Source organism: Pseudophryne corroboree, chromosome 7 (genome assembly GCF_028390025.1).
Source record: "Pseudophryne corroboree isolate aPseCor3 chromosome 7, aPseCor3.hap2, whole genome shotgun sequence".
NCBI classification, from domain to species: Eukaryota; Metazoa; Chordata; class Amphibia; order Anura; family Myobatrachidae; genus Pseudophryne; species Pseudophryne corroboree.
Genome location: NC_086450.1, coordinates 133552790 through 133578635, shown reverse-complemented (window position 1 = coordinate 133578635; position 25846 = coordinate 133552790). Strand labels below are relative to the sequence as shown.

The 25846-nt window shown below is 44.4% G+C and overlaps 1 protein-coding gene across 4 annotated transcripts in view; it reads right to left on the bottom strand.

The window, feature by feature from the left end:
- The window catches only part of ITGB6 (integrin subunit beta 6), a 195406-nt gene that overhangs the window by 46343 nt on the left and 123217 nt on the right, over positions 1–25846 (bottom strand). The gene's annotated exons all lie outside the window — the stretch shown is intronic.

The following is a 25846-nucleotide window of genomic DNA, read 5'->3' as shown; positions in this document are numbered from 1 at the left end:
CCTCACAGCTCTGGGACCCATAGCAGCTGCACTGCCTGCACCTATGGTAGCTACGCCCTTGGGCAGGTCCCTCAGGCAATGTAACACACCCTGCTCTCGGCCATTCATCCAACATTGCTCTAAATGGTCTGTGGGGGGGGGGGGGGGGGGTGTGCATGGGTGGCAGGGGATAACTCATTGCTAACCTGGGCAGCAGTGGGCCCCTTAGTTCTCAGGGGATCCGGTGAATGCACCTGCTGCACCAATGGTAGTTAACACCTATTTTAAGCCTCTTAAGAGCACCACCGAAACCAGCCCTGTGGTAGGTGCCAATATTGGGCCTGGGTGTGGCCTCCAAAGCGCCTGTGTACACAACCACTTCAGCGACACCCTTGAGACGGTCCATCTCCATGCATCCACACAGGAACCAGCCTATCTAGTCACCAGCCAGGAACACCTAATATATTTTCAATACAGTTATAGTGAATCTGAAATAGCTACTGTATCTCTGTACAAACACAACAGAGATGAATACGCGGTGCAGTAAAACAATACGCTCAAGTATTCCTGACTTTGACATAGCGTGCGTCTCAGGCACTATGTGCTAAATTTACTAAAGCTTCTAAAAGCGAAACATGTAAGTGTTGCTCATAGCAACCAGCCATCATTTTTTAGAATGTACTAGATTAAAGATGGCACCAGAGTCTGGGTGAGGGCTGATCTGATGCTACTGTTGTGCACTCCGCTGGTCCCCGGTGGGCTTACTGATCCCTCTGACTCCGCTAACTCCCGACAATGTTGGGCAGCATTTAGCAGTTGGTGTTGTGTTGTCTCGCTGCTCTCTTAGTTTTGGACTGTACTGCCGCCCCGCCATAGCAACCTCCACTGGATATAATTATTATTAAATGTAGAATGCTTTGTAAATAAATAAATATATATATATATATATATATATATATTAAATCACAAAGGTTGCACTGATCAAGTTACAAAAATAGAGATCTGAACCATGGCCCTCATTCCGAGTTGATCGGTCGCAAGGCGAATTTAGCAGAGTTACACACGCTAAGCCGCCGCCTACTGGGAGTGTATCTTAGCTTCTTAAAATTGCGACCGATGTATTCGCAATATTGCGATTACTAACTACTTAGCAGTTTCAGAGTAGCTCCAGACTTACTCTGCCTGTGCGATCAGTTCAGTGCTTGTCGTTCCTGGTTGACGTCACAAACACACCCAGCGTTCGCCCAGGCACTCCCACCGTTTCCCCGGCCACTCCTGCGTTTTTTCCGGAAACGGTAGCGTTTTCAGCAACACGCCCCTGAAACGCCGTGTTTCCGCCCAGTAACACCCATTTCCTGTCAATCACATTACGATCGCCGGAGCGAAGAAAAAGCCGTGAGTAAAAATACTATCTTCATAGTAAAGTTACTTGGCGCAGTCGCAGTGCGAACATTGCGCATGCGTACTAAGCGGATTTTCACTGCGATGCGATGAAAAATACCGAGCGAACAACTCGGAATGAGGGCCCATATACAACTTCTTGCATAAGAATGAATTCTCTCACACATGAAAACAGAGGTACTGTAGGGGAGCTTCAGATTATTTCTTTTTACAAAGGGTGCCATGATAGGGAATGTTTGGTGGACTACAGAGAAACATTGTTTGGTTTCAGGATGGAACATCTGTAATGAAAGAATCCCAAACAAGCTCCAGCATGCAACCTGAGAGATTACACGCAATCCAATGCTGGGAGGAACTAAGACCTGCTACGGAAGAGGTTTAGGATTTTATAGTATCTCTGTATAGAAGTAGATGTTTTTAGAATATCTCTGGCAAATGCACAATATAGGCAAATCATGTGTTTTCCTCATACCCAACCATCCCGGGGTAGAAATATTACAGCAAGGGTCTCCAAAGAAAGGCTCAAACTTGCAATTATACAGTATATCAGATTTGTATATTATGAAAAAGTTGGATTAAAAGAACATATATTTGATAGTACATATAACATCTTTAACATGTCTGCTGGAAATTATATATATATATATATATATATATATATACACACATATATATTTATATATAATTTCCAGCAGACATATATATATATATATATATATATACACACACACACACACACACACACACACACACACACACACACACACACACACACACATATATATATTTTTTACAAAATGTAACCTTTATGCTGCTCTAATAATTGTAGTTCAATGTACAATTTACAATTTTCAGCATTTGCGCACTTTACTGTACTGTAGCATACAACACATCCAGCTCTCACACTACCAGCATAACGTCACCTGGTGCCTTCTCAATTTTTGCAGACATTTATCAATTGGGTATCTAGCACTAACAGCTATGAGAATCCCATGCATGTATCCAGATTTAGTCAAATCTCAGGGGACAACTGAATGTTGAACTCTACCATTTAACGTTTTGTTATTTCTATAAATAGCATACTTTCTATTGCTTATTTGCTTTAACCCTTCAAAGATAAGAAATTAAAAAAATAGATGTAGTCTATATGTAACCATAATTTCTAGAAAGGCGAAGGTGTCAATTATATTTGTTTGACTGGCTTTTTAATTGTGACTGTCTACCCATTTCATTGTCAGTTTATAGATAGCAGTTCATTCTGGGTTGTTCTGTTCCACAATAGTTTGTGGACCCCGGATTACCCACCTCTGCTTTTGTCATTCTGCTTGATGTTGTATCAGCATTGTAATCTTACACATTTACTCCCAGGAATCTCAGTTGTCAATTTAATCCATTAGTTTATTTTAATAAATTTGAAATGTAGGCATGAGCCAGAGCCGGCCCTAACCAATATGATGCCCTAGGCAAGATTTTGGCTGGTGCCCCCTAGCACTGCCACTAGTTCTGCAGGAGATGCCTGGCATGAGTCAGCTGGCAGCTCTGCTAACGTCGGGCGCTTTTGTTTATGAAAATGCATCTTATTTGCATTACTATGTGGCTAAGATGCACAAGCAGCTTCTGCTGATTAAAATGATATGCTGCATGCATTTATTCTGTGTTCAACTGCAGCTGTATCTGCATACGAAATGCTACATTACAGTAATTTCCAGGAATACACTGCAACGTAGCATTTCGTATGCAGATACAGCCAGAGTCATACACAGACTATAGGCATGCCGCATATCATTTTAATCAGCAGAAGCTGCTGGTGCCCCTAAGCATACCAAATGCCCTAGGCATTTGCCTAGTTTGCCTATGCCTAAGGCCGGCTCTGGCATGAGCTATAGAGGTGATCTAAGCTACTGCACATTACTAGGTAAAGGGATCAATATTTTGAATATACAGTAGCTGCAGAAGAGAAGCGTGAGGACCAATCAGAAGCCATAATATCTGTGACTGCGGCTCCTGATTGGTCCTCTTTCTCACAACTCTCCTCAGCACTCTCACACCGCCTCAGGTTTTTGCCCACCCGTATAGACAAATAAAGGAGCCCCAGAAAAGTATTGGACAAATAGAGCAGCCCACATGGATCTGCTTAAGGGTAAAGTGATAATCAAGCTTTAGTATTTCCCTTCTTCTATATTACTCAAGGACGGTCGCCCACACAACACAGAAATATGTAGTACCATGTATTTGGCGTAGGCTGTAGCATTGCACCTCTCCAAATGAACTGTTTATCAAAGTGTATCAAAGCAATAAAGCAATTCGTTATTGCTGCTTATAGAGGCGATAAAAAATGACCTGTCTTTATTCAATATTATTTTATTGTTCAGCTGCCACAGGTGTGGTATGGAGGGTCGACCACATTTAGGTCAACAGTGTCTAGGTTGACCACTATTGGTCGACAGTAACTTGGTCGACAGGGATTTTAGGTCGACAGGGTTTCTAGGTCGACATGTTCTAGGTCGACAGGTCAAAAGGTCGAAATTAAATGTTTTTTTATGTCGTATTCTCCCTACAGTGACCGGGAACCCCAATTAGTGCACCGTGTCCCCTCGCAATGGCTCGCTTCGCTCGCCATGCTTCGGGCAAGGTGCCTCACTCCGCTACCGCTGCGCTCAGCACAGGTTACTATTCCCAATCGTAGTCCACGTGGATCGTTGAGTATGAAAAAGTAAAAAAAAAAAAAACAATTGTGAAAAACTCATGTTGACCTTTTGGCCTATCGACCTAGAACATGTCGGCCTAGAGACCCTGTCGACCTAGAAACCCTGTCGACCTAGTTACTTTTATTTTATTTTTCAGTTTTTTGTTTTTTTTAAGTAAATGTTTTTTTCAGATAATTTCATGTAACTTGGTAACTAGGCTTCACCATGTCCTTGGTGTAAGCAGGTGATACCTAACGTAAGCAGGGTTCTTACCAGTGATAGAACTGGGCAACCTGCTCCAAGTTCTTTCTAAAGGAGTCCAACAGGAGCATCTACCATAGTGTAGCAGAAGAGTAATTTATAACTCTAATCTTCTGATTGTCTGTATTGTGGTTTATACCTTGTTAATTGATCTTATAATGAGCTAATATTTTTCACAGCGTACTCCACACTAATACACATTATAGAAACATAGAATTTGTTGGCACTTGGTCCATCTAGTCTGCAACTTTTTTTTAACTATATTGTTACCTCAAACCCTATTTGAACCTTATTTCTTTGTAAGGATATCGTTATGTCTATCCCATGCATGTTTAAATTGCTCCATTGTCTTAGCCTCTACCACCTCTGCTAGGAGGCTATTCCACTTGTCCACTACACTTTCTGTGAAGTAATTTTTCATGAAGTTTCTCCTGAACATACTGTACTTCCCTCCAATTACAGTACGAGTCCTCGTGTTCTATTACTTATCTTTCTTTAAAAAATATCGTCATCCCCCTGTACCTTGTTAAAACCCTTGATATATTTGAAAGTTTCTATGATGTCCCCTCTTTCCCTTCTCTGCTTCAAACTATACATGTTAAGATCTTTTAGTCTTTCCTGGTAAGTTTTATGATGTAAGCCATGCACCATCTTAGTTGCCCTTCTTTGTACAGTCTCTAATGTATTAATATCCTTTTGAAGATATGACCTCCAGAATTGAACACAGTATTCCAGATGAGGCCATACCCCTGACTTATACAGTGACTTCCTTCCTTCCTTCCTTCCTTCCTTCCTTCCTTCCTTCCTTCTTTCTTTCTTTCCTTCCTTCCTTCCTTCCTTCCTTCCTTCCTTCCTTCCTTCCTTCCTTCCTTCCTTCCTTTTTCTCTCTCTCTCTTTCTTTCTTTTCTCTGATTCCTCTCCCTATGCAACCAACGGGATGTAGTTCTGTGACCGGTGTCAAAGTCGAAAAATATTGCAGTACACACATCAAGAACAAACTACACACAGATGGCCTCCGTGTGCGTACTTATTCTGCCGTGCTTGCACATATCCACAATTTGCGTATGGTCGCTCCCGCGGTCCTGCGCATTAGTGCGTGGTATGGGTATTTACGGTAGAGTTTGTGAACGCATGGAAAGCCATCAAAACACACTACATATTTAATCCAAATAGTGCACATTTTACACATAGCCTCCCTGCACCACAGCAGCAAGTTACAGCAGTTTAAATGGTTTCAGAACAAAGGGATTCACCTTTACAGGATAGGAGGGGACAGACTAAGGTTATAAGGTGGTGTTTGGTATCCAGCTGTAGAGTATTTTAAGGGTAACATTCTGGTGTTGGTCTGCAGCAGATCGCATGTTCCTGCGGATAGTTATGTGCAGGAGCAGAATATAGATATAAACTGTATTTACTGTACATTATGTATGCAGCGGGAATCCAGAGGAGACCACCCACAAGAGCAGCTGGAACAGACATCGCCCACCTATTCAAACCGACCTATGACCTCTCCTGTACTGTAAATGACCATCCCTGTGTCCAATGGACAAAGAGATTACAGTATCCATTGTGTTAGGTTTTGGAAGAATTGTATAAAGAGAGCCTGCTGCAGGCCTGGACATACACAAGACTCACAAAGTTATCTATCAGATGACTGAGGACCAGACTGGGTAGCGCGGCGAATCCAATCACGTATGTACCATTGACTGTAGCCATTATTCTGTTGTATTGTATTGTATTGTATATATTGTAACCCCCTTTCAGTAATAATATGCTGTGGTGTCGGAACCCAGCAGTTTAATAACAATCTGGTGTCATGTCTTCCTTTCCCTGCTAAGGTTTAAACTGTATTATTATCGCATTGCATAGCTGTTAAGGGTTTGCGGTGTATCTCTGGGTGTGTACGCGCTGTGTGTACTTTGTACCATCAGTGCGGCGTTTGTGCGCAAAGTCCGTACACAGTACGGGACTCTTTACGCTAATAGCGTAAAGAGTACGTAGAGGGTGTATTAAGTATAGCGGCCGCAGCGGCTCCATGGTAAAGTGTATTTAAAGTGTGTTTAAGGTATAGCTTTCATCCCTGTATATAAATCAGCATTATCAATTGGGGACTCCGTCAGGGATTCCACATACTCACAGCCTAACAGGTCACAGCAGACTTAATCTATCAGCAAAAGGGTGGACAGAAAGTATCCTACGTAACCTTTTCTTGGTCGGTGGATACACTAAAAACCCTACTTGTGTGCTGATTAGATGACGTCTGCTCTGTATGGTTTGTAGAGATGCTGGTAGAACCCGTAAAGTAAACAGGAAAAAAGCTATTTAAAAATCTGTTAAATTTTTTTGGCGCCAAAAGCGTACACAACAAAAGGCACTCATACCCTTTGTATACCCTCTCACATTGTTGCCATAAGACTCAAATTGTTAGATTCATTAAGATCTGTGTGAAACCGGTTACATTTTGTTGCTATATAGTTAAAACTAAAATAAATGTTTAAGGAAGTAAGTGTAAAGCACAAACGCAGTCTGGCCTGGTTGTAAAGGTTTATACAGAAAGAAACTGTGTGTTGTGTTAAGTGAGCTATTATAGTTAGTATTGCTCACATTTATAGAAGTTGTGTGATTTGTTTTATTGCATACGCACATTGGTACACGTGGTACGGAATGTGAGGACAGCGTACAAAAACGTGCACGTGGCGCAAGGCCGCACACATGGCATAGAGGTACGCACGGTTGCGTAATTACGCAAGCTTGCGTAGGGTTGTGTGCGCATAACAAAACCACACAATAGTTCATTTAGTTTAAAGGTGGGACAGTAGCCACGCTACAATAGCACAAAACTGCCCGGTTTCTAAAGCAGATTAGTATAAAAACATTTTTTTTTAAATTGCCTCTGGGGTAAAGCTGCCAACCTGAATGAATCCAAATTTTCTGTACAGAAAAACAATGTGCATTTGAGTGAGCGAACGTAGGAGTGAGTGGATATTTGAACCCCGGGAAATCGGGATCCCGTCGTGTGGTACATCAAGTGAGTGGAGGCTTGGTGGCGTGAGGCGGCTGACTCACGTTAGTATAAGGTTTAATACGCAAATCGTGAGGTGATTCGCAAAGGAGCGTGATAGTGAAAATTATTGCGAAGTATTGAAGTAAAAAGGTTTTTGTATTACGCTCCGGGCTGAGGGTCACAGTTTGTACATTGACCCGTGGTCATACGGCAGATAGGTAACAAGTACCTATACGCTGTGCGATTGGACCACGCGTTTGTGGGTGCGATATATACAGCGCAACTTGATACCCCTTTTACGAGCTTTTGCGTAGAATCGCGGTATCAGTGGTGCTGTGTAGAGCATACGCAAGCGTGATTTGTGTATAAGTGTATAGGGAGTTTTCGCTGGTCTCTCTCAGGAAAATCTCCAGCGGTGTATATTCACTGGACTAGGTAAGTCACTCCTAAACACTTCCAGTGAATAGAAACCAGATAGGGGCCTCACTGGGTTCGCTGTGGTCACTATTGGAGTGAGTCGTGGTACTCAGTGGAGAAGGAGTGGGTGAAAGCGCTCTAAGAACTTTCACCGTCTATTCGTATTGTGCATTGGGGATTGCGTAAAAAGGAAAAAGTCCGCGATGGGATCCAATTGCACAAGCGGTGGACGTTTTGTAGCCAGGGTTCAGGTTGAAGAGCCGCGGCCCAAGGTGTCAGCGAGGTTTGTTATGTGTGGTAAATATGGATCACACACGGAAGACTTTTTGTCTGAATGGGTACTTATGACTGACAAAGATAGGGAACCATTCCCTAGGGTCGGCAGCTTTGAACCAGAGGTATTACAGAACTTAAGGATAAGGATATGTCTGATAAAATCCAAGAAACAAAGGATTAGACATACAGATTGTTTCAATTTATGGCAACAGGAGGGGGATGTGCAAAGGGAATTAGCTTGCGCAGCAGGTTCCAAACCTAGCGGGAAAACAATGGCGACGCACCACCACTACCATATATTGTGGGGGAGAAAGTGGCTACAGACAATGGTACATTGGTACAGGATAGGAGAGTAATTGATAAATGTACTAACGCTAACCCTTGACAGTTGTATCCCATTTAAAATTTTCCCCAGGACTGCGAGCAGGAAGATGAGCCCAGCACGATATCGGCACTCTCTCTAGCAGCCACCATACAGGACACTCAGGTGGGCACGGCTCAACCAACAAGAGCAGTAGTCAGGCCCCCTAGCGGAGGGATAAGTGAGGTCGTGTCCACAGGTAAGTACGGTACCATACATTATGCAGAGACAATAGCTCCCCACATTGTAGAATCAAACCAGAATGATGTAATTGAATTAAATCCTGTCAGGGTGATTGCAGTCCCCAATGGGAAGTCACTCCCATCAGGAACATTGCCATGCACTGTCCCTGGTCCCAAGCAGAGTTAAGGTCAATTATGTCAGAATTTCCCGATCCCAGAAAAGATCTAGTCGCACGCCAGAGGTTCATTAAAGAGTTAGGTAACGCCAACAAACCCACGAACAAAGATTGGCGAACAGTGCTACGGGTATGTTTACCCTCAAATATTGACCCCGCAAAATTCATAACTGATTGTAAGTTAGACGCAGAAGTACCTCTCACTGATGAATACAATCAGGAGAATGTACGGCAAATCAATCTGCAATTAGGAGTATATTTCCCTACTGTTGTCAAATGGAATAAAATCTTTTCCATAAGACAAAAGGAAGGTGAAATGGCATCCGAATATTTCCATCGAGCACTGCAGGAAATGTCTAGATACACTGGGATCAAGGACATAAAAGATAATGTGCATCACAGGGAGGTAGCTGTTACTGTATTAATGGACGGGTTAAAAGAGGCATTAAGAGCAAGGGTACAGACCTCTCTACCAAACTGGAGAGGTATCTCGGTGGCTGCATTGAGAGAGTCCGCTATCGAGCACGACAGGAACATCAGTAAGCACAGGGAGTCTCAGGGGGAAAAGCTGATGACAGTGAGTATAGACGCACTTACCAAAAAGCCATATCAGCTGAAACCCCAGACCCCTGATGCGTAAGTCACGTATAGTAACATGCTATGCTTGTCACCAGGTAGGACATTACTCGAGGGAATGTAAGAATAAAGGTACACATAATGTATACCGACCCCCTAGACCAGGATATGAACCACACTACAATGCACATAATTGGGATCAGGGACCACTTAGGAGAAATTACGAGCCACATGCAGGGGAAACAAGGAGGTACCCACCAAGGAGAGACTGGCAGGCCTCCGAAAATTCTCAGCTACCCCCTCACATATTGTAGCTGCCAATGCACTGCGGGAGGGTCTCAACACACAATAGGGGTTGGGCCACACCTGTAGTCTGCAGCCAGTGAAGTTGATTGCTAGCCTTTGTAGTAAACCTGAGGTAACGGTTGATGTAGCTGGTGTACCATTACCTTTTCTCGTAGATACAGGGGCGGCCAGGTCAGTGTTAAATTCAACGATAGGTATAAAAACCATGGGTAAAAACAATTTCGGCAATGGGAGTAACAGGAACTGTGCCACAATACCCTTTGAGTAGACCGGCAGAGATTACGATAGGGCCTTTGCAAACCAAACATTCTTTTCTGCTGGCTGCATCGGCTCCGACTAATGTACTCGGCAGAGATTTATTGTGTAAAATGCGGTGTGTCATATACTGTACTCCTGAGGGTGTCTTCTTGGATATACCTGGGAACCATGCTCAAGAAGTACAAGATATATTAGACACCCCTCAAAGGCTAATGTCGCATTCTACTGTTATAGACAAGTGTCCATCAAAGGTAGAGGAAATGATCTCACAAATACCGGGTTCCCTTTGGACCAAAGATGGACAAGACACTGGATTGATGGCGAATGTAGCTCTAGTAGTAGTACAAGTAAAAGATGGTAGGATAGCTCCTAAAATCCCGCAGTATCCTCTGAAGCCAGAGGTAGAATTAGGAGTGTACCCTGTCATAGAGCGGCTGCTACAGCAGGGCATCCTAGTCAGGACGTCTAGCACCGCCAATAGTCCCATCTTCCCTGTGAAAAAGAGTGGGGGGAGGGGTTAAAGGCTAGTGCAGGATCTAAGGGGGATAAACAAGATAGTTGAGAGCCAATTCCCCGTAGTGCCCAATCCAGCAGTCATCCTCATGCAAATTCCCTCTACGGCAAAATTTTTCACTGTCATTGACCTCTGTTCTGCTTTCTTTTCTGTCCCTCTTCACCCTGACAGCCAATACCTTTTTGCTTTTACATACACGGGAGTACAGTACACCTGGACTCGTCTTCCCCAAGGTTTCATTGACAGCCCGAGTATTTTCTCTCAGGCCTTGCATGACTGTTTACAATCCTTTCAACCTGAGAGTGGATCAGTGCTAATACAGTATGTTGATGACTTATTGTTATGTTCTGACTCACTCGAATCGTCCTTGAAAGACACGAAACAGCTTCCGTTTCATCTTTCCCAAACGGGACACAAGGTTTCAAAGGATAAGTTGCAGTTGTGCCAGACCAGGGTAAAATATTTGGGACATTGCTTGACCCAAGGACTTAGACACCTCACCGCTGATAGAATACAGGCGATTCGCGACATGACTCTGCCACAAACGCAACAACAGATCCGCACTTTCCTTGGAATGTGTGGGTACTGTCGAAACTGGATTCCAGGGTTCTCTATACTGGCTTTACCTTTGCAAGAAATGGTCTCTTCAAACAAACCAGAACGGGTCTTGCACACAGATGAGTCCGAACTGGCATTTGAGAGACTCAAACAGTGCCTATCACAGGCACCTGCATTAGGTATGCCAGATTATGAGAAGCCCTTTGAATTGTACGGTACAGAAAGTGCAGGGTGCGCGGCAGGCGTTTTAACTCAGAGACATGGTGATGCCATCAGACCGGTAGCATACTACAGTGCACAGTTGGACACTGTTGCGCGGTCTCTCCCCACTTGCTTGCGAAGTGTTGCAGCGATAGCTTTGCTGGTAAGTAAAAGCGAGGACGTAGTGTTAGGACATGACCTGACCATTCATACACCTCATGCAGTATCAGCCTTACTAAACTTAGCCCAAACCAGACATGTCTCATCTGCTCGGTTTACAAAGTGGGAATTATCACTGATGGCCCCGGTAAACATCACCATTAAGAGATGCAGCTCACTAAATCCTGCAACTTACTTGCCAAGTGTGCCTGGACAGGCACAAAGGGTGGAGGATGAGAATAATGGTGAAGGAGGATTTAGTGCAGATACTGATACGCATGATTGTATGGAATACCTGAATCAGACTTTCACAGTGAGACCTGACATCAGTGACAACCCATTGGAAGGAGTAGACTTTACCTTCTACACTCACGGTAGTTGCCACAGACAGACAGAATCGGGAGACTTGTGTACTGGATATGCCGTTGTAGATGACAGAGGTATCATAGAAGCTGAACCCCTGGGCCCACCGCACTCAGCACAAGTTGCAGAGTTGGTCGCCCTAACCAGAGCGTGTGAATTGGCCAAGGGTAAGTCAGCTAATATATACACAGATTCCAGGTACGCCTTTGGAGTAGTCCATGATTTCGGGGCCCTATGGTGCCTCAGAAATTTCATGACGGCAGCTGGCACACCTGTAGTGCATGCGTCCCACATAAAAAGACTTCTAACAGCGATACAGGAACCAGACAGAGTGGCTGTTATCAAGTGCAAAGCACATACTTACAACCAAGACCCAATTTCACTTGGCAACAGCCGGGCAGACGAAGATGCTAAATCAGCAGCCAGCACCCCCATACAAACGAACATCACATCACTGATGACATTTAACACAATCAATTAATTGAAATGCAAGATTTGTGTTCTTTACAGGAAAAGGCAGTCTGGAGGTCAAAGGGGTATGGCCAGGAATCCTCAGGACTGTGGACAGGTGGACAAGGTAAGCCGGTGGCCCCCAGAGCATATCTTTCAAGCTTAGCTGAGGCGGCACACGGTCTGACCCATCTGGGCAAAGAGGGTATGTGCAAATTGGTAAGAGCCTACTGGTGTGCGCCAGGATTCTCTTCTCATGCAGGTAAGAGAGCAATGACATGTTTTACTTGCTTGAGGAAGAATATTGGAAAGTCAATACCAACAGAGCCATCCCATATACCTCCGACAGATGAACCTTTTCAGGTAATACAAATCTATTTCATACAGTTACCACACTGTAGGAATTTAAAATATGTGTTAGTTTGTATTGATGTATTTTCCAACTGGGTAGAAGCGTTCCCTGCTGCCACAAATACTGCTACGTTCACTGCAAAGAAAATTGTGCAGGAATTTGTGTGTAGATATGGTATCCCTAGAATAATTGAAAGTGACAGGGGTACCCATTTTACAGGTGAAGTCTTTCAGGTCATGTGCATACTGATGGGAATTATCAGCAAACTGCATACTCCGTACCGTCCACAGGCGAGTGCAAAGGTGGAGAGAGTGAACAGCACTATTAAGAACAAGCTGAGCAAATTAATGGCTGAAACTGGATTGTCGTGGCCAGAAGCTTTGCCACTAGTGTTGTACAGCATCAGAACCACTCACAGGTCTCCCCTTAACCTATCACCCTTTGAAATTCTTTTTGGTCGACAACCTCATGTAATGATAGACCCCCAGGATGATTTGAAATGTAATAACGAAGTGACTGTGAAATATTTGGTTGGGATGAGCCAGCAGCTGAGAAATCAACAAAGAAATTTAAAGCTGGTGATTCCCGACCTACCGAACAGTAATTGTCATGACATTGAACCTGGGGATTATGTGATGATTCGAAATTTATTACGCTCAGGTTGCCTCATAGACAGGTGGGAAGGACCATATCAAGTCTTGTTAACCAGCACGACAGCATTGAAGGTCGCCGAAAGAGAGACTTGGGTCCACTCGTCCCACTGCAAGAAGGTCGCTGACCCGGAGAGAACTCGTGACAAAGAGCAGAGTGTAGAGAATCTCGTATCACTGGAGTGTCTGTTCCGGGAAAGTTGAGAGGCAGGACTGTTGAAGGGCATCTGAGCACAGAGAGTAACAAGACCTAGAACGGTTGTCGTACCACTTTCTTTTTTCACCTCCCCCTGCATTTTTCCTTTCTTTTCTCCTTCTTATTTTTCTCCTTTCCCCTAACGAAATGGATCGATCACAAGAGACTGCGTTTCGGGTTCTGTTAATAATTCTGGTTTTGATCAGGACAGTTTGTTTTGGTGAGGGTCCCAGAGAGGCCGAGCAGGATCTGGAATGGGTACTGATGGCAAGTATGAATTTGTAGGATCTCAGGATCAGCGCATCACTTTAGTAAAGGCTGGCATCAGTAAGCGCTCTGGTAGTCAGGGAGCTCGGAGGCACTGTGAGGGGTTATTGTCTGATGAATATTGTATTTGTAGGAATTGTGAGAATATAGTTGAGGATGGGTGCAGTCAGTCCAACCTTAATATCGACATGGACCGTCATCCGTTGAGTGATTACCACTCACTAGTGGGTAAGGTCTTAAACTAGACAGAATGCTGGGTGTGCTCACAGGTACCTCAAGGTCAGAGCAAGTCAGGATTAGTACCGTACCCTTTAGCAATAGATGAGGTACTCGAATTACGGGGTGGGAGACCGGTGGACAAGAAATTCAATATCTCTAGGCCCCTTAGCTTGAAGCTCCACCAGTATCATGTAGACAGGTCCTTATTGTGTTTTATTATTTCCACCGAAAACCGGGAAATTGGGAAGTGACGTGGAATAACCAGACAATGACCTTTTCACACAGAGCTGATAGGATACCCATAGACTCTGAACTTGTACGCCAAATAGCCAAAAGTGGGAGGTATTTCCGGTATAGGTATACTCGTGGAAGCAAGACCATGTGGGTTGAAAAAGTATCACCAGGGTATTGTGCTCATATCATCCAGCCCGATACTTGTACTGAGCAGATGGGAGAACTAGACACTGGTTTCTTTACTTGGAAAATTTGTAATATGGTGATGTTATATTTTGTCCCCTATGTTCTCCCAGATGATGCCTATTTCATATGTGGGAGGAAGGCGTACAAGTGGCTTGCCCCGAGCTCAGAGGGATTGTGTTACATTGGGAGAGTACTGCCAGAGGTCATGACCATAACCCATGATAAGATGAAAGACGTTCACTGCAGTGCCCAGGCTCCTTATACTCATACTCACTATGAACACATCATCAAGAGACACCTCATAGATAGGGCAGAGCACGCAGCCTCTGATTTGATCCACGAATCCACCGGGATTCAATTCCTTCTCGCATTAGACATCACCCGTACTGCCAGAGGAATTATAAATTATAGGTATATCCATGCGCTAGCGAACTTGATAGATAATATCACTGAGATGTATGACGACACCTTCAGGTATACGGGAAGGGAGTTACAAGCTTACAAGAAGGAACTGATTCAGCACAGAATGGTCCTTAATTATGTCACAGCCGTGACAGGTGGGTACTGTGTTACTCTGGCAACTCAATATGGTGTGAAGTGCTGTACGTATATTACGAACAGCACTGACGACCCCACGGAGATTATCGATCGAAAGATGGACGATATCTTGCAGTTGAAGTGGGAGTTCAGGAGGAAGCACAACCTTACCTTAGCGACTGTGAGTAATGAACTGACCGGCTGGGTCTCATGGTTGAACCCAAGCAGATGGTTCTCAGGTTTAGGAGAATGGGCTCAAAATGTCATCATGAGTGTGGAGAAGTTTCTCCTTTGTATCCTGGGAGTCGTCATAATTATTGGTTCGATATTTAGGTGTGTTTGAATTCTAATGCAGCGCAAGCACGGCACAACTCTGAGGAGTCTAAGGAGCGAGGGCACTGTTATAGCAGCAGATTTAATTTATGACCCATCTATAGAGACAGTGTTATGATAAGGATTGCAAATGAATTCCATGGCCTGTTTCTTTCACCCGTTTTTCTTTTGTCTACCCCTCTGCCCAGATACATCCATCCAGAAAAAGACGTCAGCCCTACCCAAAATGTTTATGTGAATGTATTTTCATATATGTGTCTTATCTTCATCTTTGCAACCTACAGTTAATGGCACACATAGTCGACAGGTGATATCCACATATACTAGCACTCACATATGTTTCCCCCTCCATGTATCATCAACTAAATGTGCACCCCATTTGTTGGAACAAGAAGCCGAAAAGAGCTCGGTAGTGTTTGTTGGCCCATTTACAGACCCTTAATACGGGATGAGAAGGATTTAATGTATACTTCGCAATACCTCGAAGCTAATTACATATACAGCACGATGATACATGCCTCTCAGACATGGATTCATACATACATGCTTTTTACTATTCCACTAGGTCATATATTTCCCACCTACAACTCTCCCCCGACCATCCAAACTTCTGTAGATATTGTGTAGATATTTTTCTGTTTATTGATTAGCAGTTATTGGTGACTGCCAAAGGGTGGACTGTCAAAGTCGAAAAATACTGCAGTACACACATCAAGTACAAACTACACACAGATGGCCTCCGTGCGCATACTTATTCTGCCGTGCGTGCACATATCCGCAATTTGCGTATGGTCGCTCCCGCGGTCCTGCACATTAGCGCGTGGTATGGGTATTTACGGTAGAGTTTGTGAATGCATGGAAAGCCATCAAAACACATTACATATTTAATCCAAATAGTGCACATTTTACACATAGCCTCCCTGCACCACAGCAGCAAGTTACAGCAGTTTAAATGGTTTCAGAACAAAGGGATTCACCTTTACAGGATAGGAGGGGACAGACTAAGGTTATAAGGTGGTGTTTGGTATCCAGCTGTAGAGTATTTTAAGGGTAACATTCCGGTGTTGGTCTGCAGCAGATCGCATGTTCCTGCGGATAGTTATGTGCAGGAGCAGAATATAGATATAAACTGTATTTACTGTACATTATGTATGCGGCGGGAATCCAGAGGAGACCACCCACAAGAGCAGTTGGAACAGACATCGCCCACCTATTCAAACCGACCTATGACCTCTCCTGTACTGTAAATGACCATCCCTGTGTCCAATGGACAAAGAGATACAGTATCCATTGTGTTAGGTTTTGGAAGAATTGTATAAAGAGAGCCTGCTGCAGGCCTGGACAGACACAAGACTCACAAAGTTATCTATCAGATGACTGAGGACCAGACTGGGTAGCGCGGCGAATCCAATCACGTATGTACCATTGACTGTAGCCATTATTCTGTTGTATTGTATTGTATTGTATATATTGTAACCCCCTTTCAGTAATAACATGCTGTGGTGTCGGAACCCAGCAGTTTAATTACAATCTGGTGTCGTGTCTTCCTTTCCCTGCTAAGGTTTGAAGTGTATTATTATCGCATTGCATAGCTGTTAAGGGTTTACGGTGTATCTCTGGGTGTGTATGCGCTGTGTGTACTTTGTACCGTCAGCGCGGCGTTTGTGCGCAAACTCCGTACACAGTATGGGACTCTTTACGCTAATAGCGTAAAGAGTACGTAGAGGGTGTATTAAGTATAGCGGCCGCAGCGGCTCCATGGTAAAGTGTATTTAAAGTGTGTTTAAGGTATAGCTTTCATCCCTGTATATAAATCAGCATTATCACCGGCCACACCCCAACCAGCCATCTAACTTGCATTCTTCATTGCTTTGTTACATTGCTTACCTGCCTTTCATTCACCAGAAATATTGTGCTCAACAGTTCTAGCCAGGGACAGAACAATGCAAAATGTACTGTATGTACAGTATGGCCAGGGCTGGTGCTAGTGTGTTTGACACTCCTCTGAAAACTATAAATGTGAGCCCTCCTCTCATACTTAATAAGGGATAATGCACACCAAAAAGGAGTGTGATATCACAAGGAAGGGGTGTGGCCACATAATAGTACCCCCCAAGTTAAATTATACCGCACAGTAGCACAATCATATTCACATTACACCGCACATAGTGATCCTGATTCATATTACACCACACAGTAGTGTCTCCTATTTATGTTACATCACACAGTAGTACCCCTTATTCACGTTACACTTCACAGTAATGCCCCTTATTCATGCCACGTCACACAGTAGTGCCCATTATTCATGTTACACTACACAGTAATGCCTCTTATACATAATGCCCACAATATTTCCCCTTATACAAATAATGTCCACAGTAGTAGTGCCCCTTACACATAATGCCCACAGTATTAGTGCCCCTTACACATAATGCCCACAGTAGTAGTGCTTCTTACACATAATATCCACAGGAGGGGAGGGGAGGGGGGGGTGCAGTGCTGAAGACTGAAGTGCCTGCTACTACTGCCTGTAGGTTATACAGGTAGAGCAGGGAGGAGAGGGGAGGGAAACACCTGACTGTGTGGAGATCAGTGCCTCTCCACTGATCTCCACAGACTCTTCAGCCTGGCACCTCCCTGCTTTGCATACTCTGAATGTGTTGCGCCAGCTCTGAGTAGGGCCTTGACATTGGTGACCTAGCTTCCCAGGCCCCCCATTCTTTTAAACATGAATGGTTAGTCACAAATGCCCACTGAATGTGCCCTCGGTAGAAGAATGAAAACACCCTGTGTTTTGCTATTTAAAGTTTTGTCCTGTTAAACTGTGAGTTAAACATGCCAGGAAGCGGCGCACAACAAAATTCAGAAAGAGGTGCACAAACAAAATCCATTACAAAAGTAACAGTTACCTACACACATTGGGGGTCATTCCGAGTTGTTCGCTTGTTGCCAATTTTCGCAACGGAGCGATTAAGGCAAAAATGCGCATGTACCGCAGCGCGCATGTGCTAAGTATTTTAGCACAAAATTTAGTAGATTTACTCACGGCCGAACAAAGAATTTTCATCATTGAAGTGATCGGAGTGTGATTGACAGGAAGTGGGTGTTTCTGGGCGGAAACTGACCGTTTTCTGGGAGTGTGCGGAAAAACGCAGGCGTGCCAGGATAAAACGCGGGAGTGTCTGGAGAAATGGGGGAGTGGCTGGCCGAACGCAGGGCGTGTTTGTGACGTCAAACCAGGAACGAAACGGGCTGAGCTGATCACAGTGTAGGAGTAAGTCTCGAGCTACTCAGAAGCTGCTAAGAATTATTTATTCGCAATTCTGCTACTCTTTCGTTCGCTATTCTGCTAAGCTAAAATACACTCCCAGAGGGTGGCGGCCTAGCGTTTGCAATGCTGCTAAAAGCAGCTAGCGAGCGAACAACTCGGAATGAGGGCCATTGTGCAATATGCAGGCAGTTTGCTAGGAATCTGATTAGTTATAGTGGGCAACAATTCACTTTTATAATCTAATCCGCACCTAAGTATTCTCCTTTGCTATTTTTTCTTGTGAAAAAAGTGAGCTCTTCCTGTAGTAAATATTTTTGGTTGTTATGGTGTTTTTGCAGCTAATCCTATACTGAACTTTAATATGCCTGCTCTTACTATTTCATTATACCCAGTGTGAAAACCTTCAGTGTTTAAACAATAATGCACTGCTTGTTCCATACTGCAATCAGCGAGCAGGAGCATGCAGAGGCCAAGCTGTGACTCACACCTTCTGCGAATGTGTAATCATTCCTCACTCCGCAAATATTTTCTATAAAGAGATGCTTGCATTTTCTTTCCTTGAGTTTTTAAATCTCAGAACAAGTGACTGCATTGTAAAATTGATACAGAAAATCCCATGACTAATATATTTCATAAAAAAGAATTAAAATAAATCTCTAACTATAATTTTAATTTTCATTTTGTTGTACTAAATGTAAAACTAAAATGTAATTACTTACTTAAAAAACCCCATGAAGAATAAAACACGTTGGGGTGTTCTTAAAGGCCATATACACGAGAGAGATGTGCGCTGAGCGAACCGCTCAGTACACATCTCTCCCGCCGCTCAGCACAGCGCGATGTGTGCTGAGCAATGCGGGGGAGCACGAGGTGCTGCTCATTTCACCCACTGGGTGAAATGAGCAATGTGCTAGATCAGGCATGTCCAAACTGCGGCCCTCCAGTTGTTGTGAAACTACATATCCCAGCATGACCTGACACAGTTTTGCTGTCAGAGAATGCTAAAGCTGTGTCAGGGCATGCTGGGATGTGTAGTTTCTCAACAGCTGGAGGGCTGCACTTTGGACATGCCTGTGCTAGATTGAGCCTGCATGCAGACCAGTCTAGCACCGGCGATAGCGTCGCGCGGAGCCGCACATCGCTATCGCTGTGGGGGGTACACACAAGTGATCTGTTCTTAAAATCTAAGCAATCTAGTCAGATTGCTTAGATTTTAAGTATGGATCTCTCCGTGAGTACCCCCCTTTACACACTGCTGCTCTCTGATCCTGACCTGAGATGAGCATCAGATTATCAGATAAGCCTACTTTTTTTTTATAGTTTCTTGTACACGCATTATATATATTTCTTATTCAACTGTCTTAAAAAAACATACTACAATATGATTATGTAACTTTCATTATATGAATATATCACGTGTGCCATATTAATGGAGTGAGAACTTTACCCAAGACTCAGATGATGTGAATAAAGACATTTATATACCCCTTTCACCAGGGGCGCTTTAAGAAAGGAGGAGGCATGAGTGCTGCCTGCTTGGTTTGGGCCTCCTCCTCTCTGCAGGGAGCACTGTAGAGTCTGAGCAGTAGAGCGCTCAGATTCTACTGCGCATGCGCAGATCTCTGGGAAAATGGCACGGCGGCCGTTTTCCCAGTGATTTCTTTACTGTACATGCGCATAACTCTGTAAAAAAAATGGCCACTGCGCCGTTTTCACATGGTTATAACTAGAGATGAGCGGGTTCGGTTCGTCGAGAAAGAACTTCACGTGTTTTTCATGGGTCCGTGGCAGCCTCGGATCTTCCCGCCTTGCTCGGTTAACCCGAACGAGGCCGAACATCATTATCCCGCTGTTGGATTCTCGCAAGATTCGTATTCCATATAAAGAGCCGCGCGTTGCCGCCATTTTCACTCGACCATTGGAGATTGAACGGAGAGGACGTGGCTACGTTCTCTGCCTGAAAAGCTCCATATCTGTGCTCAGTGTGCTGCAAATATCTGTGCTCAGTGTGCTGCATTGTGGGGACCACCAGTATATTATATTAGTACAGTACAGTACAGTAGGCCATTGCTGTATCTTGCAGCTCCGTGTCAGACTCAGTTCTAGACAGTATCCTGATCAGTGCTCAATATCTGCTGCATTGTTGTGTGACCAGTAAATACTATATATATATAGTAGTACAGTGCAGCATTTTGGTGACCAACAGTATATAGTTGTACAGTAGGCCATTGCTGTATCTTGCAGCTCCGCTGTGTCACTTCAAGTATCCATATCTGTGCTGCATTGTTGTGAGCAGTATATATATATATATATATATATATATATATATATAGTAGTACAGTGCAGCATTTTGGTGACCACCAGTATATAGTTGTACAGTACAGTAGGCCATTGCTGTATCTTGCAGCTCCGTGTCACTTCAAGTATCCATATCTGTGCTGCATTGTTGTGAGCAGTATATAGTAGTACAGTGCAGCATTTTGGTGACCAACAGTATATAGTTGTACAGTACAGTAGGCCATTGCTGTATCTTGCAGCTCCGTGTCACTTCAAGTATCCATATCTGTGCTGCATTGTTGTGAGCAGTATATATAGTAGTACAGTGCAGCATTTTGGTGACCAACAGTATATAGTTGTACAGTACAGTAGGCCATTGCTGTATCTTACAGCTCCGTATCACTTCAAGTATCCATATCTGTGCTGCATTGTTGTGAGCAAAATATAGTAGTACAGTGCAGCATTTTGGTGACCAACAGTATAAAGTTGTACAGTACAGTAGGCCATTGCTGTATCTTGCAGCTCCGTGTCACTTCAAGTATCCATATCTGTGCTGCATTGTTGTGAGCAGTATATATAGTAGTACAGTGCAGCATTTTGGTGACCAACAGTATATAGTTGTACAGCACAGTAGGCCATTGCTGTATCTTGCAGCTCCGTGTTACTTCAAGTATTTATATCTGTGCTGCATTGTTGTGAGCAGTATATATAGTAGTACAGTGCAGCATTTTGGTGACCAACAGTATATAGTTGTACAGTACAGTAGGACATTGCTGTATCTTGAAGCTCCGCGGTGTCACTTCAAGTATCCATATCTGTGCTGCATTGTTGTGTGCAGTATATATAGTAGTACAGTGTAGCATTTTGGTGACCAACAGTATATAGTAGTACAGTACAGTAGGCCATTGCTATTGCTATAATAATATTACTGGCATATAATTCCACACATTAAAAAATGGAGAACAAAAATGTGGAGGGTAAAATAGGGAAAGATCAAGATCCACTTCCACCTAGTGCTGAAGCTGCTGCCACTAGTCATGGCAGAGACAATGAAATGCCATCAACGTCGTCTGCCAAGGCCGATGACCAATGTCATAGTAGAGAGCGTGTAAAATCCAAAAAGCAAAAGTTCAGTAAAATGATGACCCAAAAATCTAAATTAAAAGCGTCTGAGGAGAAGCGTAAACTTGCCAATGTGCCATTTACGACACGGAGTGGAAAGGAACGGCTGAGGCCCTGGCCTGCGTTCATGGCTAGTGGTTCAGCTTCACATGAGGATGGAAGCACTCATCCTCCCGCTAGAAAAATTAAAAGAGTTAAGCTGGCAAAAGCACAGCAAAGAACTGTGCGTTCTTCTAAATCACAAATACTCGAGAGTCCAATTGTGTCGGTTGCGATGCCTGACCTTCCCAACACTGGACGGGAAGAGGTGGCTCCTTCCACCATTTGCATGCCCCCTGCAAGTGCTGGAAGGAGCACCCACAGTCCAGTTCCTGACAGTCAAATTGAAGATGTCACTGTTGAAGTACACCAGGATGAGGATATGGGTGTTGCTGGCGCTGAGGAGGAAATTGACAAGGAGGGTTCTGATGGTGAGGTGGTTTGTTTAAGTCAGGCACCCATGGAGACACATGTTGTCTGTGGGATGAATAAGGCCATTGACATGCCTGGTCAAAATACCAAAAAAATCACCTCTTCGGTGTGGAATTATTTCAACAGAAATGCGGACAACTGGTGTCAAGCCGTGTGTTGCCTTTGTCAAGCTGTAATAAGTAGGGGTAAGGATGTTGACCACCTAGGAACATCCTCCCTTATACGTCACCTGGAGCGCATTCATCAGAAGTCATTGACAAGTTCAAAAACTTTGGGTGGCAGCAGAAGCAGTCCACTGACAACTAAATCCCTTCCTCTTGTACCCAAGCTTCTGCAAACCACACCACCAACTCCCTCAGTGACAATTTCCTCCTTAGACAGGAAAGCCAATAGTCCTGCAGGCCATGTCACTGGCAAGTCTGACGAGTCCTCTCCTGACTGGGATTCCTCCGATGGATCCTTGAGTGTAACGTCTACTGCTGCTGGCGCTGCTGTTGTTGCTGCTGGGAGTCGATCATCATCCCAGAGGGGAAGTCGGAAGACCACTTGTACTACTTCCAGTAAGCAATTGACTGTCCAACAGTCCTTTGCGAGGAAGATGAAATATCACAGCAGTCATCCTGTTGCAAAGCGGATAACTCAGGCCTTGGAAGCTGTGTTGGTGTTAGACGTGCATCCGGTATCCGCCGTTAGTTCACAGGGACTTAGAGAATTTCTTGAGGTAGTGTGTCCCCGGTACCAAATACCATCTAGGGTCCACTTCTCTAGGCTGGCGATACAGAGAATCTACACAGACGTCAGAAAAAGACTCAACAGTGTCCTAAAAAAATGCAGTTGTACCCAATGTCCACTTAACCATGGACATGTGGACAAGTGGAGCTGGGCAGACTCAGGACTATATGACTGTGACAGCCCACTGGGTAGATGTATTGCCTCCCGCAGCAACAACAGAAGCGGCGGCACCAGTAGCAGCATCTCGCAAACGCCAACTCGTTCCTAGGCAGGCTATGCTTTGTATCATCGCTTTCCATAAGAGGCACACAGCTGACAACCTCTTACGGAAACTGAGGAACATCATCGCAGATTGGCTTACCCCAATTGGACTCTCCTGGGGATTTGTGACATCGGACAACGCCACCAATATTGTGCGTGCATTACATGTGGGCAAATTCCAGCACGTCCCATGTTTTGCACATACATTGAATTTGGTGGTGTAGAATTTAAAAAAAAACGACAGGGGCGTGCAAGAGATGCTGTCGGTGGCCCGAAGAATTGCGGGCCACTTTCGGCATTCAGCCACTACATGCCGAAGACTGGAGTACCAGCAAACACTCCTGAACCTGCCCCGCCATCAGCTGAAGCAAGAGGTGGTAACGAGGCGGAATTCAACCCTCTATATGCTTCAGAGGATGGAGGAGCAGCAAAAGGCCATTCCAGCCTATACATCTGCCTACAATATAGGCAAAGGAGGGGTAATGCACCTGACTCAAGCGCAGTGGAGAATGATTTCAACGTTGTGCAAGGTTCTGCAACCCTTTCAACTTGCCACACGTGAAGTCAGTTCAGACACTGCCAGCCTGAGTCAGGTCATTCCCCTCATCAGGCTTTTGCAGAAGCAGCTGGGGAGATTGAAGGAGGAGCTAAAACGGAGCGATTCCGCTAGGCATGTGGGACTTGTGGATGGAGCCCTTAATTCGCTTAACCAGGATTCACGGGTGGTCAATCTGTTGAAATCAGAGCACTACATTTTGGCCACCGTGCTCGATCCTAGGATTAAAGCCTACGTTGTATCTCACTTTCCGGCAGACATGCACATGTTCAAAGACCTGCTGGTGAGACACTTGTCAAGTCAAGCGGAACTTGACCCGCCAACAGCTCCTCCTTAATTTTCTCCCGCCACTGGAGCTGCCAGGAAAAGGATCAGATTTCCAAAACCACCCACTGACGGTGATGCAGAGCAGTCAGGAGCAAAAACTGACATCTGGTCCGGACTGAAGGACCTGTCAATGATTACTGACATGTCGTCTGCTGTCACTGCATATGATTCTGTCACCATTGAAAGAATGGTGGAGGTTTATATGAGTGACAGCATTCAAGTAGGCACGTCAGACAGTCCGTACGTATACTGGCAGGAAAATGAGGCAATTTGGAGGCCCTTGCACAAACTGGCTTTATTTTACCTAAGTTGCCCCCCCTCCAGTGTGTACTCCGAAAGAGTGTTTAGTGCAGCCGGTCACCTTGTCAACGATCGGCGTACAAGGTTACTTCCACAAAATGTGGAGAAGATGATATTCATCAAAATCAATTATAATCAATTCCTCCGTGGAGACATTCATCAGCAATTGCCTCCAGAAAGTACACAGGGACCTGAGATGGTGGATTCCAGTGGGGATGAATTAATACTCTGTGAGGAGGGGGATGTACACAGTGAAAGGGGTGAGGAATCGGAGGATGATGATGAGGTGGACATCTTGCCTCTGTAGAGCCAGTTTGAGCAAGGAGAGATTGATTGCTTCTTTTTTTGGTGGGGGCCCAAACCAACCAGTCATTTCAGCCACAGTCGTGTGGCAGACCCTGTCGCTGAAATGATGGGTTTGTTAAAGTGTGCATGTCCTGTTTATACAACATAAGGGTGGGTGGGAGGGCCCAAGGACAATTTTATCTTGCACCTCTTTTTTTTTATTATTTATCTTTGCATCATGTGCTGTTTGGGGACTATTTTTTTAAGTGCCATCCTGTCTGACACTGCAGTGCCACTCCTAGATGGGCCAGGTGTTTGTGCCGCCCACTTGGGTCGCTTAGCTTAGTCATCCAGCGACTTCGGTGCAAATTTTAGGACTAAAAATAATATTGTGAGGTGTTCAGAATAGACTGGAAATTAGTGGAAATTATGGTTATTGAGGTTAATAATGCTATAGGATCAAAATTACCCCAAAATTATATGATTTAAGCTGTTTTTGAGGAGTTTTTGAAAAAAAAACACCAATGCTGTTTGGGGACTATTTTTTTGAAGTGCCATCCTGTCTGACACTGCAGTGCCACTCCTAGATGGGCCAGGTGTTTGTGTTGGCCACTTGGGTCGCTTAGCTTAGTCACACAGCTACCACATTGCGCCTCTTTTTTTCTTTGCATCATGTGCTGTTTGGGGACTATTTTTTTGAAGTGCCATCCTGTCTGACACTGCAGTGACACTCCTAGATGGGCCAGGTGTTTGTGTCGGCCACTTGGGTCGCTTAGCTTAGTCATCCAGCGACCTTGGTGCACCTCTTTTTTATATTACTGGCATATAATTCCACACATTAAAAGACGGAGAACAAAAATGTGGAGGGTAAAATAGGGAAAGATCAAGATCCACTTCCAACTCGTGCTGAAGCTGCTGCCACTAGTCATGGCCGAGACGATGCTCAGTAATACTACATTACTAATCCTAGTACAGTGTCTTGTGCTGCATCATGCTGCTCAGTGTCAGTTCTCAGTAGTATCATCAGTACTCAGTATCACTGCTCATTGTCTTGTGCTGCATCGTGGTGCTCAGTGTCAGTTCTCAGTAGTATCATCAGTGCTCAGTATCACTGCTCGTTGTCTTGTGCTGCATTGTGGTG